The sequence below is a fragment of the Ambystoma mexicanum genome, chromosome 6q (assembly GCF_040938575.1).
Source record: "Ambystoma mexicanum isolate Mex_15411 chromosome 6q, UKY_AmexF1_1, whole genome shotgun sequence".
NCBI lineage: Eukaryota > Metazoa > Chordata > Amphibia > Caudata > Ambystomatidae > Ambystoma > Ambystoma mexicanum.
This window is the reverse complement of record NC_090937.1, coordinates 1,162,516,483-1,162,535,629: the sequence shown is the minus strand read 5'-3', so window position 1 is coordinate 1,162,535,629 and position 19,147 is coordinate 1,162,516,483. Positions and strand designations below refer to the sequence as shown.

Here is a 19,147-nt window from a genome sequence, read left to right as displayed (position 1 = left end):
GCGCCAGTGTCTGAGCTGTTAGTAGGCACAGTAGTCCTCTTTCCTCAGCTCACACTCTCAACTGCACTCCACAAAGGTTTTAAGGTACACCGTCACATATAAATCTCTGATTTCTTTCATACCCCCAGTTAGCCACTGCTTAAACCTATTGTGGTCCATTCCTGGTGGGATTCGTAACGATAGGAGAATGTGGCGATGGCCAGGTTGCTAGATGAACCCTTTTGTTCAATTTGTTCCAGACTACTAGCGTATTCCTCGTTATCGGGTTCTCCATCAACCCTCCCGGTCTATCAACCCTTCTCAGCCAGGCTATCTTCCATATAAACGTTTCCGCCACTGCCTGCTCCATGTCCACCCAGTGCTTCCTATTGTCCTCTCTCTCCCATTCTGCTAGAGCTCGTAATTGTACAGCCTGGTAATATTTGACCACATCGGGCACCCCACCACCCCCGCCGCTTAGTTCTATATCAAGTGTTCCTTCCTACCCGAGGCTTCTCCCCATTCCAAACAAAGTTCATGAAGTCCTCTTGAATGCCCCGTAAGACTCTCCCCAGCACCGGCAATGGTAGTGCCTGGAATAAATAGAGGCGGCGAGCAAAAATGTTCATCTTCACAATGGCTATCCTCCCTAAACTTGAGACAAACTGCCCTTTCTACCTTATTAGATCAACCTTAACTTGCCAGATGAGAGAGGGGTAGTTTGCATTGAATATCTGACCAATGTTGGAAGTCACATTGATTTCCAAATACCTCGCTGGGCCCTGCACCCACATAAATAGGGTGTGTTGCTACGAGGAGAAGTGAACTCTGTTTCTTTGTTCTACGTGAACGCTTTGCATTTTGAATCCAGTCACCACAGCACTGCGAGCTAGGCAAGGCTCTTGCTGGTGGAGGAGGACCCTGCTTCCTGGAGAAGGCAGGCTCAGTTGGCAGCACGTGAGCGGTCACGTGACCCTAGCAGTAAATATATTACTGCTGGAGCCACCCTTGTGGCATTAAGCCCGGTGGAGACAAGCCCGCTGGCTGTTGTGCGGCTGTTCGGCGAGTGAGCGGAGCAGTAGGAAGCAAAAGGCTCAACATGGACTCTACATCAAACGGGACCGTGGGCGATACAGTAAGCAGTCAAGTATCTAACACCCGCAGTCGTACGAAACTGCCCGGTACCGGGGGCTCTATGGGGAAAAAAAGTGAGGCACCGAGTGGTGCACATGTCCAAGGCAGGCTATGTTTTCTGCCCCCAGCTGCGCCCATCTCCCCCACTGACAGTATGATCCACACAAACAATGCCGCTGCCTCCCTGATCCACCCTCACCCACCCCTCCCTTTTCCACCCCCCCCCGGTAAACTCCTTACCTGTCCCGGACAAATTTCAGTTCTCACCTTTATGCAGTTCCTCTATCAGCCACGACGGGTCGCAGTCTGCTACATGCGACGATGCTGATGGAGATGTGCTCGCGCATGGCGATGATATCATGATAGCAGACTCAGGCAAAGTATGTGGAGCAGAGCAAAGTATAGGAGTGCGACTGCAAGATGGAGAGTCACTGCTTGGGAAGGGGGGGTGTCGGTGAGGGAAGTAGCCAGGAATGAAGGCTTCTGTCTACCACAGGAAGAAGCCTCTTTCACCACAAGGCAAAAAACAAATAACAAAATCATTAACAAAGCCAAAGCACCAAAAACATTTATACCAAGCATTCTATATGAGAGCATTGAAGCAGCAGCATATGTGGACGGCATGGAATGCCCCCAAACCACAAAAATAAAACTACCAGCAGCAAAATAAAATGGACATAAATTGTGTGAGGACAAGTCAAATCTATTGTCCCCCCAGAACAAAGAACCAATGTGTGTTCCAGAAAAGAGCCTTGCACAGTGTAATACCCAAAAATCATCTAATGTCGAGGCACACGAAAAAATAAATGTAAGAACAAATTTAATCAATGGGACAGGTGGCCCTCTGAAACAAGTTCCTATGCGGAAACCCAAACCGCGTGCCTCGTCCCTCTCAGGAATAAAAACCATAAGATGGCACTTTAAAAAGTAAGACTTACTTGCTCATCAAAAAGATCACACCTTGGGAGCTAGGGTCATGGACTCCAAACAGCAGCAAACTGAAATGGAAATGTCAGATCATGACCTTCTTCTAGCATCGGGCCGATGTGAGCAAATAATGTCTCAGGACGAACAGCCCGAAATGGAAAAAAGCGGCTCTACTAACATACTTAATGGCAAAATGATTATAAAGACCGAAGGAAGTAAAAACGTGATCACAAAAAATGCAGCTTCTAAACAACAGAAACAAGCTGATAAATTGGAGGAAGCCCAAAGGACATCTATAAATGAACCTATAAATTCCTCAACTCCGCAGACAGCACGAACAAAAAGGCAATATGGAGAGGTGGAAGTAAATAAATGTACTGCTTTTATGGACCAGGAAAAAAGAAAAAAAAATGAAAACAAAAGTGCCATGAGTGCAGAAGAGGTAGTGAATAAAAAATCACTACAGAACTGCAAGACAATGTCTTTCCTCCATCACAAATGACCAATGAAGATGTACCCCAAGAAATAAGTAGTAGCACGATTTCAGCTAGACAGCAGGATGACGAAGAACATATCGTGCTAAGCCCCAATAGTGTGGAAGCAAAAGAAAAGGATCTTGGAAGAGACCAAGTTCTGTCACAAAACCCATGGCCATCAATAGACATCTGTGCAAACATGCAAGCTGCTTTAGGGTCAATGATGACACTAGCTCTTGCACCATATTTAAAGCTATATGAGGCACTACATGAAAATTGTAAGGATCAAGCATACGTATTGGCTCAAATCGAAACCAAATTAACAAAGGTGGAAAAACAGCTTGAGGTAGATAAAGAAAGAAAGATACAAGAAAAAGAGTCAGAAAAAGGCATAATCAAGACCTTAAATGACCTAATTGAAGAGGCTTGGCAAGATAAGAGAACCTTTTTGCACTGTTTCAGTGACACCATCAAGCTACTTAAATCAGAGAGCCAAAAAAATCACATCCAATCTGAGAACAAAAGTACCCTAACAGAAAAATTGGACGCAACCCCAAGGTCGAGTGAGGAACAAAAAAGGGTAATTGTGACGGACTTGCGGAGTAGAAAAACCGAAACAGCAAGCTCTTGTGTGATAGATCAAATGGATAGTCGAAATTTGCCAATAGGCAATCGAAGAACTGAAAGACTTGGAAGATGCCTTGAACAATGGCCAAATGGTACAGACCTCACAACATAATGATGGCCAAAACCAGCATAATGGTATCTATCCATTATTCTCCATTGAAAATATAAAGAATTAAAACGACCAGACAAGGCTGACAAATCAAAGGACGAGTCAGAAAAACAATACAAAAGACAGAAAGAAACCATAGAAAAATTAGACAAAAAGTCTAAAAACATGTCAAACCAAAAAAAATTGACTTACGAAGGAACACGGCAGTTCATCAGAAATCTAAAGCCTATAGGACAAGAGACACCGAATCCTACTCAACAAGTGCAAATAATGGAAAAAAAAGGAAGATCCACCACAAACAAAAAACCAAGATCAAGAATATATCAAAGATGTGGAACTAGAGAGTACTTTAGAAAGTTCCTTAAATGAGTCAAATAGGTAAGAATCTTTACTACTCCTATCAGTATACGAGAATGAAAGCTCGCAAGAAGGCCCGGCCTTGCCCTTTCAAACTCTGCATGAAAAAAGAATGCAAATTGAGAAGAAAAAGGATCAGGAAAAAAAGCAACAACATTTGCTTAGCGCCATGATTGAACAATCTAGCAAAGGACGGGTAAGAAAGAGCACAAATGCAAATAAGAGCTCAGGATTGAAAAGCTCCTACGATCACGATGAGACAAAAGATAGAAGGAGCGATAAGAACAAACTAGAGCCCTTCAACAACCAAACCCATTTATACAAACTAAGAATAGAGAGAGTCTTAAGAGCAAAGGATGGCTTGATCTTAAATAGATCAAATTTAATGAAACTCCTGCATAACGTCCCACAACTGAGAGTTATTGAACCGAAAGATATAAAAATTGTAGAATTCCTGAATGAAGAACATTTGAACAGAATATGCATATACTTAAAATCAAAGGCGGTCATGAACTCAATATGGCAGGCAGCAGACGACCTCCGAGTACTGGGCTTTGATGTCAAAACAGAAAATCAACAACAGAGTGAAAAAGATCAAAAAAAGAACATACTAAAGAAAAAAAGCCCAGAAGAGCCAAAACAGGCCCACGGGGACCAAAGTGAAGATGAAGTGGACTATAGACCTATACGGTTCTCTCCAACAGTACTACGGGGCCCAAATGCTCTTCGGATGAAAATCAAAGGAAATGAGAAATTGAATCTGGCCTCCGAACCGAATATTGAGCATGCCATTGAAACAAAAATTGATACAGAAAGCTCATGGGGATGGCTAGCAGAAACACTGGATAGAAAAACAAAAGAAACAAAAAATAGATCGATGGCCAGGATCTCCGAAGAAAAATAAAATTCGCCTCCTGGAACACAAGAGATTTTCATCATTTGGTTGAAAAAATTAACAACGAAATCTTGACCGCAGACATTAGTTGTATTCAAGAGTGTTGGCTACAAGAAAAACCATACTTACATGGAGCGACCTGCTACTTGAACAAAGCTCTCAAAGGAAAAGAAGGTAGACCTTCTGCAGGCCTCTTAACCATTATAAAGAACACGTACAGTGGAAAAGTAATCCGTACGATTCAACCATCCTCTCAGATACAAATAATAATTCTGCAACAAGAAGCAGAAAGAAATGGCAACTCAAACGAAAGAGAGAAAACAAATACTCTGATTATCTTTAACATGTATTGGAATGTTAAGGCCAAAGATGGACAAACTTTTCTGGACACGCTTACCAACTATCTAGATCAACTGAGATCAGAATACGACAACCCGCCACTAATTATGTGTGGTGACCTTAACATCACCTATGACAAAAATAAAAACAACCATGCAAATAGGACGAGTCATAATCGACAAAAACAATCGAGAGCAAGAAAATGGCAAATGGAGAACCGTGACATTTTACAAGTGAATGGTAATGTTCAAGGAGATTTAGTAGGGCAATCCACATGGGCATCGTCCAATTCAAACGCAACTCTGGACTACTTCTTTGTAGATCGAGAAACTTTTGGCACTATAATGTCTCTAAATATTCTACCAACAAAAACTAGTGATCATAAAATTCTAATACTCACTTGCTCAGAGACAAATATCGCTAATGAAAATGACAAGGAACAAAGGAACATTTGGCCAACTGAAGTTGATATAACTGAGGGTCGAAACAGACTGAGAATAACAACGAAAGTGATTCCTTTGCTAACCAAATCGATAAATAAATGGGAATCTACAACAGGAAAAGATGTTGAGTATGAAACGTGTCTTACCATTTTCAGAGTGGCTACCGCAACTAAAAGAAGGAACGCAAAAAACAGGGTGCACCATTTTAATGCTGAAATAGCGGATAAAAAACGACAGTTAGCACGAGATTTAAGAGCCCTGAAAAAAAAGAATATTGCTTGTGATGATATGGCAATAAAGAGTAAGGCCCTGAAAAAAGGGCATCGAAATTGGGTCAAATCCCATAGGGCGATACTGTTTCAAAAGGACTCTGAACAGATGCTTATGGCAACACGAAACAAAAACGCAAAATACCTATGGTCCTTGCTAAATCAAAAAGGAAATCAACAAGGTGAAGAACTTAATCCCATACATGAAAGCAAATGGGAACAATATTTCGAAGCAAAGTACAACTGTGAGCTTACAAATGATTTATCCCCCCAAGTAACCGACAAGGAAAATGGCTGGGATATCAAATTTACGCAAAGCGAAATCCTAGCATTGATCACCAAAGCAAGCAGATCCAGAGTCCCAGGGCCAGATGGCCTGACAAATGTAATATTAAAGCAAGCCCCGAAGGTATGGGCAAACATGTGCTTTGTACTCTTCACATGAATAGTAAAAACAATGCAGATTCCAGAATCTTGGACAATGTCAATCACTATTCCGATACACAAAAAAGGAGACAGCGCATGTCCAGAGAATTATCGTCCAAAATCTCTTTTGGACGTCATAGGCAAACTCTTTGCCGGCATACTACTAAAGATTAAAGGAATGGATTCAAACTTCTGATAATTTCGATTACAGACAAGCGGGCTTCGTGGAAAACGTAGACTGCAGTCTAAATCTCCTCATTCTAAATTTATTAAAAGCAAAGACCATCCAAGAAAACCAAAAACTCTTTATTGCTTCCATAGACATGGCGGCTGCTTTTGACAGAGTGGATCGAGAAACTGTATGGGCTAAAATGACAAAGGCTGTCCGAGAGACCTGATAGAAGCCATCAAAATTCTCCATACAAACACATCTATGCGTGTTAGATTGGATCGAAAGGGAAATCTAACAAAGGCAATTGTAACAAAGTGTGGACTCAAACAAGGATGCCCACTAGCGTCCATACTCTACAACTTCTATATCCTGGATGTTAAAGACTGTTTAGAACCACCAAGAGCTTGTTCTCCTAAAGTAGGAGAAACAAAAATATGTCATCTACTATATGCAGATGACCTCATAGTGATGGATAAAACCCCAATTGGGCTACAGAGGAAACTGGAAGCCTTAAACATTCATTTGAAAGAAATCAAACAAAAAATGAATCCAGAAAAATCAGTCATAATGATAATCGCAAAACCAGGTCCTACTACCAAGAAAGTTTTCAAATGGCACATAGAGAATGAAGCAATAAAAATAGTGAAAGACACAAAATACCTGGGAGCAATCGTGAGCGCGAATTGGAGTGAGCAACCCTGGATTGATCACTTACAGAGAAAAATGGATCAACTAACATCACAGCCATTAATATTAAAAAGAAAGTTCTGCAAATTCTCCATTCGTCCGATTGTAGAATTTTACAACGCTAAAGTAATCCCTACCGTAACATACGCGGGAGAAACGGCCTTGAGGATCCCAGGGGAAACGTGGGACAAACTTGAAGCCAGATTCTGGCGTAAACTGCTGAAAATCCCTATATGTGTACCAATAAGTATTATACGGCATGAGCTGGGATTGTATTCTATGCAAGCTCGAATAGTCTGGAAAACACTGGCCACCTATAGAAAAATCTCAATAGAAGATTGTCCAAAACAATATCAAATACTAAAGGAAGGAGGAGGAATTTCCTTTTGGCCTTTGGACGAATGGAAACTAAAATGCAAGGAACTATTGCAAAATATGAACGTATCAATGAGTGCCCTATGTCAACATCCGAAGAGAGTAAAGTTTCTCCTGCTATCAAATGATTGGGCAGAAACAGAACATGCGAGAGTGAATTCGAGTCATCATACCTTGTCTAAAAAGATAACTAGATGCCCACAGATATTGCCAGGATATCTACAAAAAAGCACCAATCAGAAGCATAGAGACCTAATAATGCGCTTCCGTTTGAACATCTTAAGAACAAGGACAAACCTGGTCAGATACGGCCTGGCAAAAGAAAAGCTTTGTAGATTATGCAAACAAGAAGATGAAACGACTCAACACCTAATCGTGTTTTGCCATGAACTCACAACCGAAAGGGGATGCCCATTACAACCAATATTGTCTCCAGCATGCGATCTAGAGTCTGACCTATGGTGGTCAGCCCTATACGACAATCCAAATAGGAAAACTACTAAAGCCTTAGAGATTTTTCTTGAATCAATGCTAAAGAGACTTGAAATGGTGCAAAAACACAATGGACAAAATTTGGTCAACACACAGCCAAACCTGGATCAAATCTGATGTAGAACTAAGAAAGAAAGAAAATAATAGGTTTGGCTTGTGTATGTGGATGAGGGAAAAATTTGTTTATAAGCAAAAATTTGTATTTTTTTACGCTGAAAGCTTTAAATAAAAAAAAAAAATAAAAAACAAAATAAATGGGGTACTAGCCACCAAATGCTCTTGCTCCTCCTTTCCCACTGGCAAAATCAGAATCTCGGACTTGGAGAAATTAACCTTAAAGCCTGACACTTTTGAGAAATCCAATACCCTATTTCCTTCATGGTCTCCTGGAGTGAATGCTCTGGCTTAGAAACCATAAAGGTCATGTCGTCTGCGAACAAACAGATTTTGTGGTGCCAGTTAGCCCACCTGACCCTGTGCATCTACTCATTCTCCCTTATTCATTGAGCAAATGGCTCCATCACCACTGCAGAGAGCAGTGAGATAGGGGGCAGCACTGCATGGTTCCCTAACTGATTGAGATTGGGGTTGTCAGCCCCCCATTCACCTACACACTTGCTTTCGGGGGCTGTTAATTTGAATGGACCATTTTCATAACATTCGGTCCCACTCCCATCAGGCGTAGCAACCCAAGCATGAGGTTCCAAGTTACCCGTTCGAATGCCTTTTCGGTGTCAAGCGTTAATAGACATATTCGTACCGGCTTCCCCCCTTTGTGGCCTTATCAGTAATATGCAAGACCGTCTTATGTTATCAAAAGAATTCCGCCCTTGGATGACTCCAGATTGGTCCTGTGAAATCAAAAATGGTAGCACCCTCTCCAGCCTTTCGGACAGTACCCTGGTATATAGTTGGGCATCAACATTGATGAGTGCGATCAGCCTGTACGAAGAGGCCAGCTGTGGGTTCTTCCCCAGCTTCGGGATCAGGCTAATGTGAGACATCTCCATAGAGGGCGCTATCTTGCCCTCTCCCAAAACTCATTGAATAGCTCCACCAAGCATCTAGATAGTTTCTCAGTGAATGTTGTGTACAATATAGCTGTGAGCCCATCCTCTTCCAGACTTTTAGGGGCTTCAGTCTAGCGATCGCCTGTTGCACCTCTTCCCACGATATCGGACCCTCTAACTGCTCTCTCTTGGCCTTGGTGAGCCGCGGCCTCGTCCACTCTGCTAAATACGCTGCCTGTTCCTCACTGTCTTCCTTATAGAGGTTAGCAACAAACTCCTCCATCAGCCTTCTTTTACTCCATTCCTTCCCCAGTATTCCCTTACCCCTATCCTCCAGGGTTGCTATGAAAGCTTTTTGCTGCGCAGCTGTATGGCTAGGACTCTCCCAACCTTATTCCTATGCTCATAGAAGGTCTGCCTACACTTCAGTAAGGTACTCTCTACCAATCTTCCAACAAGGTACTTAAGCTGTCCCCTTCCGTGGGATAGCTGTCTAGCTATCCAGTTTTCCTATCTCTTATTCAAGCCCTAGCTCTGTTGCTCACCTAGCCTCTCGTAGATATTTCGACGCATTTATCAAAAAGTTCCTAATATGCCTCTTGAAATGGTCCCATCGCTCCTCTACTGTCCAGTCTCCCTCCTTGCCCACTCCCACATATTTATTTATTTCAGACTCTACCAGAGTCTGTATCCCTTTATTTCTAAAGAGGTAGGGCCTCATTACGAGTATGGATACTGGGTTCCTTCAGTGAGGAATAACCGGGTCATTCCGACTTTGGAGGACCCGGTAATTCCTCCTTGAAGGAACCATTCCCCATTCCCATTTGAGCCCCGATAGGGCTCAATGGGAATGGGGAGGGAGGTAATAACGGGTACGTTACTAACGGCCCGTTATTAGCTCCCTCTTCCCCTCGCGGGACCAGTAAAGGACATCTGGTTTTACCAGACGTCTGTTCCTGGTCACGCAAAGGGAACCTCGTAATTGGCACTCCCGTAATGAAGGGTGCCAGTCCCGTACCGGCACTCTTCATTACGGGACCGCCAGGGTCATAATGAGGCCAGTAGTCTTCCAATCTCCAGCCCCAGTAATCTCTACGCAATCCCCATCCCTCCCACTCCATCGTGACTGAGGCATGATCTGAAACAGTCATACTTCCTATGTGAACCTCCGTTATCGCTTGCACTACCCTTTGCGTTGCTAAAATGTATTCTATCCGGGAATAGATTTTATGCACATGCAAATAAAAAGAGTAGTCTTTCTCCTGTCGGCGGGGAATTCGACATGTGTCCTGTATACCCGCCTCCTTGATCCGCCCTCTGAGCTGTCTGAACATGGTCCATGTTACATGCCCCCTCACCTCACTCGACCGGCCCATTGCAGAGTCCATGCCCAGATTATAATCCACTGCTGCCACCAGTTCGCCCTCCTCAAACCCACCTATTTCGGCCAGGCACACCTCTACAAACTGGTACTGGCCCTGATTAGGTGCGTATAATGAGACCCACTTGTACCACCCAGCTTCCCTTTCACCATCACGTACCTTCCTCCTGGGTCCCTCTTTACCATAACTCCCTCCAGTTTGATAGATTATTGAACAATAAAGCCACCCCCGCCCTCATGTTCTCCGCCGTGGCATGGTATTCCACTGGGTATTCCCTACTCCTCAACCTCTCCACATCCCCCTTCAGCAGGTGAGTTTCCTGCAGACAAACGATCCCTGCACCCCTTTTGCAGAGTTCCCTTCGCACTGTCAACTCCTTGCTTGGTCTGTTCAGCCTTCTAACATTCAATGATTCAAATTTATATATTGCCCATCCATCATAGTAAATCCTGACCCTCCTGATGCATCCTCCCTTCCGCGCTGCCCCCCAATACTGTATATCTGTTAGGGAGAATTCTCTGTTTGGGCTGAATTTCCCTACCTAGTGAGTCCCCCAGCAGCTTTGCTGGATTTCTGGGGTTTCTTTTTTTTCTCCTGCCAAGAGTGAGACTCTTTTACCCTCACTCTTGGACCTGTTGAAGTGTGTTTTCTTGGTTAAACCTTGTGTTGAATGGGCTATGGGGTCTTTTACTCCATAGGGCCTCATGTATTTTTGTGATGTGGGTTACACAGCACCCTCTGTGCCGTGACCCAGGGGTGTCCTAGGGACTCCCCAACATAGACTCCATACCCTGGGACTGACTACTGTCTCCTAGGGCATGTAAAGTCACCAAAGACTTTGCTAGTCTTGAATCCTGAACAGAACCAGTACAAACCATCATATTGTGGACGTACTGGCTGGGGCAATTCGATTGCCCCAGGGTCTGTTAGTCGAGGGGGCACGTCTCCGTCCCCCCTGATCGAGTTTTGGCTGGTGGCAGTGGAAACTACTTTTTATATTCGACCGCGAATATTTCCCTATGGGATTTCCCATTGTTTTAGGCTAACACATTTAATTATTTATTTACGGTAGCCTTAAACATACCGCCGGTTTATATATTTATTATTATAACTCCGGTTGGGACTTTTTGCCAAAACTTGATTCTAAAATGGCGTTGGCGTTCGCCTCTGTAACTCTGACCCAAAGTGGAGCCCTTTGTTCCACTTTTGGCGGGCTTCTCCACAGAAGCCCTCCAAAGTGGTGCCACTCTGTCTGGGGTACTTAGGAGGGGTGGAGGGGGATTTAGGCACCCTGGACTGAGTTACCTTGGTAACTCAAGTCGCACTCCGTCCTGATTGGCCCAAGTGGTGAGCCGGCCGGCTCACCACTTAGCATGTTTGAGTGACAGCTAGGCTGGGTGAATGGGGGTTTGCTGCATAAAAGCAGGGCTTTGGGGACTGGAACTTCAGAAGTCGCCACAGGACCAAGAATCCGACGAGGGAAGAGCTGAGCCGACCTGCTTCGACGACACCACCCGGTGGAGCCCTGCGGAACCGTCTCACCACCTTTCCCGACGACCGAGGAGAACTCTTAACGGAGTGGCTCCTTCCCTTGACTGGTGGGGACAACCAGTTTCCACCTTCTTTCCGCTTCTCGAGGTATCTCGTGGCCGCCTTGCCCGTGCCAAGCACCCCGGCAACCGGAATACCACACTTTTACCCCTAACCGCGAAAGTCGGTACAACCCTTTAACCGGAGGACTCCGCGGCTGGTTTCTTCCCGGGCAGTGCAACGACCTTCTTCTTCTGCTCTTCAGCGAGAACTTCTTCTCCCCTGACCGACGTCGAGCCTTGCTGCCACTGCCTGGAACAACTGCCACCGCCGGAGGATCCTTTCCGCTTAAGGTACCGTGTTCCGCCTGGCTTCCCTTGCCACCGACTGTACGGGGTAGTTTTAGCCCCCGGCTTTCGAACCTGGGAGTGCCTGGGACACCCTGGCTAAACTTTCTAAGCCACTCTAAACTCTTTCTAACTCTTTGCAAGACTTTGAATCCCTACTAACAGTGTGATCTTGGGCACATTTTCGCTCCGGCTACTCTAAGAGTGGGCCCTGCCTAGTGACTTTTGCTCACCTGTGACTTTGTACTTCTTTGAGCCTATTGCAAGTGTTCTGGACCTTAGAGTGGTGTGTTTAACCTATTTCTGTTTCTTTTATCCCTTTCTTGAACCTACTAGAGTGTCATCTAACGTTAAGCACTCACCTCTGTTCGAATTATGTGGTGTTAACCTAGAGTTGTCTAGATAGGAGTAAGGGTTGAAACTGCTTTCATTATAACTGTGTTTGAAGAGTTTTTACTATATTTTTGCTAGAGTGATTTCAACTTATGTGTGTTTAATAAATAAATAACTATATACTTTTGAAACCAAGCTCTGGTCAGTGTTTGCTTGTGCTATTGTATTTGAGTACCTATGGTGTATACTTTACATACTGCCTAACTCTTCTTGAGGGAAGTCTGACTGCTCAGCCACAGCTACCAAGTAAATCTGGGTGGTGCAGACTGCTACCAAGTGGGTTTACTGCTATACCTGTAGTCTTAAATCTTTTGCAGTGTTCCCCAAGGGAACTGCACAGGTTTCTGCCTAACACTGGTGTACAGCGGTGGGATTTGTATTGAGTATACATTTTATTGTGCTTTGAATACCTTAGTGCAACTAACCACAAAGCTTAGCACTATAAAAGTAAACCTCTAACATGTCAGTTATAGAAAGCTATAGTCAAGAGTCCCTTGCAGCCAAAACTGCTGATTGTTTAAGAGTGCTCTGTAAACATAAGGATCTCCTGACTAAGGGCAAGAAAATGGAGCTGATTGAAAGATTGTTAGCTAACCAAAGTCTGGGTGATGGTTCAGAGGAACCTACCACTCCAGCAACTGTAGATGACAGTATTGAAGTTAACATGGAGAAAAATGTTGATGATTCTGAGGAAGAGTCAGAAGAGGAGGGTGAGGCTGTTGTGACTGTCCCCCCTAGGCCTCTGCCTGCTCTACCTGCTGTACCTACTGGACCTTTACCAGGTCCCACCTTTAGTCCTCAGTACTTTGAACTAGAGAAAATGAAACTAGAATTGGAGTATAAGAAACTTAATGCTCAAACTGACAAAGAACTAAGGCTAAGGGAAATGGAGCTCAAGTATGACTTAGAAATGAAGAAATTATCTGTTGAGAATGTTTCTCTCTCTGGCTCCTCTAGAAGTTCCAGTCCTAAAAGACCCCGGATGCCTAAAGAATTGATTGGTATGTATGAGCCTAAGTTGGATGTGTTGGATTGGTTGTCTCTGTTTGAATATAATCATGGGCTCCAGAACATCACAGGAAATGACTTACTCACCTGGTTGTTCTCTAGGCTTCCCCCTGTTGCAACTGATGTGGTGATGGAGATGGGGGAGGAGGATAGGAAGGACTATGAATGTGTAAAACTAGCTTTGATAGCTAGGTTTGGGAAGACCCCTTCCCAGTATCTTAAGAGGTTTAGGAGCCTCAAAAAGCATGATGGTACCCCTTGGGCTACCTGGGTGAGTGAATGTTTGAAAAACTTAGAGGGATGGATTAAGGGTTACAAGGTGAACACTTATGAAGGTATGAAGAATTTGTTTATGTTGGAGACTATTTATGATGCCTGCTCTCCTGAGCTCAGACAACACTTGGCTGATTCCAGGGAATTAGATTCCCGGAAACTAGCTAAGGCTGCTGACTTGTGGGTTGCCAACAGGGCCACTCACAAGGATTCTGGGGTCACTCAGAAGAAGGATGGGGAGAAACAGCCCAAAAAGGACTCCAAAGAGAATTCTAATACTACAAATTCCAAAGAGGGCCCCAAACTAAACTATAAGGGTAAGCCACAAGGGAAACCAAATCAGGCTAGTGTACCTCCTGGTCCCAGACCAGAAGGAGGTCAGAACAAGCCTCCATTCCAGCGAGCCTTTGGCTCATGCTTTGTTTGTAAGGCTACTGACCATGTGAAAGGAGATCCCAGATGTAAGGGTAAACCTTCAGGGGTCCAGCTTGCCTCCTTAGCCTTCGCTCCCGAGGAGGAAGTACATATGGCAAGTGGAAACTTTCTATTACTAGCTGATGAACCCACTGGAGTCTCAGCTAGTGTTTCTTTAGTCTCTGTGGGGTTGTGGGAACAACAGAATTTAGATGTCTATAACTCTATCCCAGATAATACTAAAGAGTATTATAAGGACAGTGTCCAGGTGAATGGTCAGGAGACTCCTGCCATTAGGGACACTGGAGCCAGCATAACTGTGGTGGATGAATCATTTTTCAAGGCAGAGGATGTTGCTAAGGCACCCAAATGCCTCACCAAGTTAGCTGGTGGGCCTGTGCAGATGTGTCCCCAGTTACCAGTTCTCATCCAATGTAATGATATGGCTGTAAAAATACCTGTCAGTGTACAATGTGAAGTGCCAGGTAGGGTTCTGTTGGATAATGACCTCAAAGCTCTTGGAGTTGTGTCACATACCCCCAGACCCCCTAGCAAAAGGTTACAGGAGCTCACAAAACCTGCAAGAGAGAAAACCCTGAGAGGGTTATCTCAGGAGATGATGACAGAAATCACTCCTCTCCCACTGGAGCAACTTACTGCAGTATCAACCAGATCAGGAGCAAAGGGGCAACCCAAGACTCCTAGGAAAAAGCCAGCAGCAAGCACTCCAGTGCTTCCAACAAGGACTTCCCCTAGGTTGTCCAAAGTTACACCTGTAACTCCACCTCCAGCTGAGGCTGAGAGGGAGGTACAACCCTGTGTGGTTGAGCTAGACTCTGAGGAAGAGCTAGAAGGAGGCCCCAACCTTATTGGAGATTTGGACCCTGAGGACCATCCTGAGCTGCAGTCTTTACTGGCAGAAGGTGGGCCTAGCAGGGCAGCTTTTCGTAAGGGGCAAAGAGAATGTCCAACTCAGGAAGGTCTCCGCCACCAGGCAGCTTCTCAAGCTGATGGGCAAGAGCCTGGGAAGTATAGGTTACACTGGGAAGATGGCCTCTTCTACAGTGAACCGACTGAGTCTGAACCTGGAGACTACAAACGCCTGGTAGTCCCACAAGAGAACAGACAACAGTTCTTACAACTAGCCCATGAGATACCTTTGGCTGGTCACTTGAGTTTCAAGAAGACCAAGGAAAGGCTCTCACTCTACTTTTATTGGCCAAAGATGGGGGCTGAAGTAGATAGATATTGTAAGAGCTGCCATACCTGCCAGACTTCTGGTAAGGTTGGTTCCAAGAATGTGGCACCTTTAGTGCCTCTCCCAGTTGTGGGAGTCCCATTTGAGAGGGTAGGGATTGACATTGTTGGTCCCCTTGATCCTCCAACCTCCTCAGGCAACAGGTTTATACTTGTTGTAGTAGACCATGCTACTAGGTACCCTGAAGCAATTCCTATGAGGACTGTTACAGCTCCGGCTGTGGCTAAGGCCCTCCTTGGTATTTTCACCAGGGTTGGGTTTCCTAAGGAAGTAATCTCTGACAGGGGATCAAACTTTATGTCCCACTACATGAAAGCCATGTGGAAAACCTGTGGAGTTACTTGCAAGTTCTCAACAGCATACCACCCTCAGACAAACGGGTTGGTTGAAAGATTTAACAGAACCATGAAGAGCATGATAGGTGCTTTAGAGGAACCCCTTAAGAAAAAGTGGGACCTTCTACTGCCATGCCTTCTCTTTGCTTATAGAGAAGTCCCTCAGGAGGGAGTAGGCTATTCTCCCTTTGAGCTTCTCTATGGCCATCCAGTCAGAGGTCCATTGGCCCTGATTAAGGAGGGATTGGAAGGTGCTCCGCCCCTCAAGCCAGTCAGAGTGACTGACTATGTGATAGGTCTCCGGAGGAGAATGTCACACATGATGGCAGAAGCAAGTGACAACTTGAAAGCTGGTCAAGCTCTGGTCAAACATTGGCATGACCAGAAGGCTAACATGGTTGAGTTTACTCAAGACCAGCTAGTTCTAGTTATGCTCCCAACAAGGCAGAGGGCCTTGCAAGACAAATGGATGGGACCCTTCAAGATTGTGGGAAAACTTGGAGAGGTCAACTATCTGGTGGATCTGGGCAGACCCAGGGAAGCTCCTAGAGTCTTCCACACCAACCGACTAAAAGCATACATCTCCAGGCCTGATGTAGGAGCCTTGCTTCTAGCTTCAGCTGCAGAGGAAGAAGAGAGTGAATCTCTCCCTGATCTCCTCAGAGGTGTGCCCTTAGATGAAAAAGTTGAAGGAGTCAATCTCTCTTCAGACCTGACACCTGAGCAACAAGAGGAGTGCAAATCTATGTTAAATCAGTTTGCCTCCCTGTTCTCACTGTCACCAGGCTTGACCCCTTGGGGCCAGCATGAGATACTCACTGGTGACTGTCTGCCAGTCAAAAGCAGGGGGTACAGAATGTCAGAACATATCAGAACCCACATCAAAGGAGAGGTCAAGAAGATGCTTGATCTCGGGGTAATAGAGCCCTCTACCAGTCCATGGTCTAGCCCAGTTGTGTTAGTACCAAAGGCAGGATCCACAGACTTGAGATTCTGTGTGGACTATAGAGCTCTAAATGCAGTCACCAAGACTGATGCCCACCCTTTGCCCAGGACAGATGAGTTGGTGGATAAACTTGGTGCAGCCAAGTACCTCAGCACATTTGACCTGACGTCAGGCTATTGGCAAATAGCCCTGACAGACCATGCCAAGGAGAAAACTGCATTTTCAACCCCAGTTGGCTTGTACCAGTTTAAGGTCATGCCTTTTGGACTAAAAAATGCACCTGCCACATTCCAAAGGATGGTGAACCAAGTTCTGGCTGGAATGGAAGATTTCTGCATGGCATACTTGGATGACATTGCAGTCTTCAGCCACTCCTGGGAAGAACATGTGAACCACCTAGGACATGTGTTGCAGGCTCTGAAACAGGCCCATTTGACAATCAAAGCCAGTAAGTGCCAGATTGGTCAAAGTAAAGTGGTCTACCTTGGACATGAGGTAGGAGGTGGAGAAATAAGGCCTTTGCCCAGCAAGATTGAAGCTGTGCAAAATTGGACAACACCAACTACTCAAACCCAAGTGAGAGCTTTTCTAGGCCTCACTGGATATTACAGGAATTTCATTGAGAACTATGGGACCATAGCTTCTCCACTGAATGTAATCTCCTCTCCCAAATTCCCTAAAAAGGTAAAATGGAATGAGGAGTGCAATCAGGCCTTTGAAAAACTGAAGAGAGCTCTTTGCCAAGCTCCAGTCTTGAGAGCTCCTGACTACCACCAACCTTTCATTGTACAAACTGATGCTTCCAATGTAGGTATAGGTGCAGTTCTAAGCCAACTGGATGAGAAGGGTAGGGAGCACCCCATTTGCTTCATCAGTAGAAAACTGAAGGATCCTGAGACAAGGTGGGCAACTATCGAAAGAGAATGCTTTGCTATTGTGTGGGCACTGAAGAAGTTTAGGCCATACTTGTATGGTTCTACTTTTGTTATTCAGACTGACCACCAACCCTTGAGATGGTTAATGCAAATGAAAAGGGAAAATCCAAAACTATTGAGATGGTCAATCTGCCTGCAAGGGTTTGATTTCACCATTGAGCACAGGTCAGGGTGTCACCATCAAAATGCTGATGGACTCTCTAGGATGTATATCATCGACTAGAGGTATGAGGTTCATCCAGGAGTGGATTAAATCCTCCTGTCCCTTAGTCTGGGGGGGGCGAGTGTTAGGGAGAATTCTCTGTTTGGGCTGAATTTCCCTACCTAGTGAGTCCCCCAGCAGCTTTGCTGGATTTCTGGGGTTTCTTTTTTTTCTCCTGCCAAGAGTGAGACTCTTTTACCCTCACTCTTGGACCTGTTGAAGTGTGTTTTCTTGGTTAAACCTTGTGTTGAATGGGCTATGGGGTCTTTTACTCCATAGGGCCTCATGTATTTTTGTGATGTGGGTTACACAGCACCCTCTGTGCCGTGACCCAGGGGTGTCCTAGGGACTCCCCAACATAGACTCCATACCCTGGGACTGACTACTGTCTCCTAGGGCATGTAAAGTCACCAAAGACTTTGCTAGTCTTGAATCCTGAACAGAACCAGTACAAACCATCATATTGTGGACGTACTGGCTGGGGCAATTCGATTGCCCCAGGGTCTGTTAGTCGAGGGGGCACGTCTCCGTCCCCCCTGATCGAGTTTTGGCTGGTGGCAGTGGAAACTACTTTTTATATTCGACCGCGAATATTTCCCTATGGGATTTCCCATTGTTTTAGGCTAACACATTTAATTATTTATTTACGGTAGCCTTAAACATACCGCCGGTTTATATATTTATTATTATAACTCCGGTTGGGACTTTTTGCCAAAACTTGATTCTAAAATGGCGTTGGCGTTCGCCTCTGTAACTCTGACCCAAAGTGGAGCCCTTTGTTCCACTTTTGGCGGGCTTCTCCACAGAAGCCCTCCAAAGTGGTGCCACTCTGTCTGGGGTACTTAGGAGGGGTGGAGGGGGATTTAGGCACCCTGGACTGAGTTACCTTGGTAACTCAAGTCGCACTCCGTCCTGATTGGCCCAAGTGGTGAGCCGGCCGGCTCACCACTTAGCATGTTTGAGTGACAGCTAGGCTGGGTGAATGGGGGTTTGCTGCATAAAAGCAGGGCTTTGGGGACTGGAACTTCAGAAGTCGCCACAGGACCAAGAATCCGACGAGGGAAGAGCTGAGCCGACCTGCTTCGACGACACCACCCGGTGGAGCCCTGCGGAACCGTCTCACCACCTTTCCCGACGACCGAGGAGAACTCTTAACGGAGTGGCTCCTTCCCTTGACTGGTGGGGACAACCAGTTTCCACCTTCTTTCCGCTTCTCGAGGTATCTCGTGGCCGCCTTGCCCGTGCCAAGCACCCCGGCAACCGGAATACCACACTTTTACCCCTAACCGCGAAAGTCGGTACAACCCTTTAACCGGAGGACTCCGCGGCTGGTTTCTTCCCGGGCAGTGCAACGACCTTCTTCTTCTGCTCTTCAGCGAGAACTTCTTCTCCCCTGACCGACGTCGA

General features: G+C 45.3%; 1 protein-coding gene across 2 annotated transcripts in view; it reads left to right on the top strand.

The window, feature by feature from the left end:
• The window catches only part of NSUN7 (NOP2/Sun RNA methyltransferase family member 7), a 1,712,923-nt gene that overhangs the window by 321,393 nt on the left and 1,372,383 nt on the right, over positions 1 to 19,147 (top strand). The gene's annotated exons all lie outside the window — the stretch shown is intronic.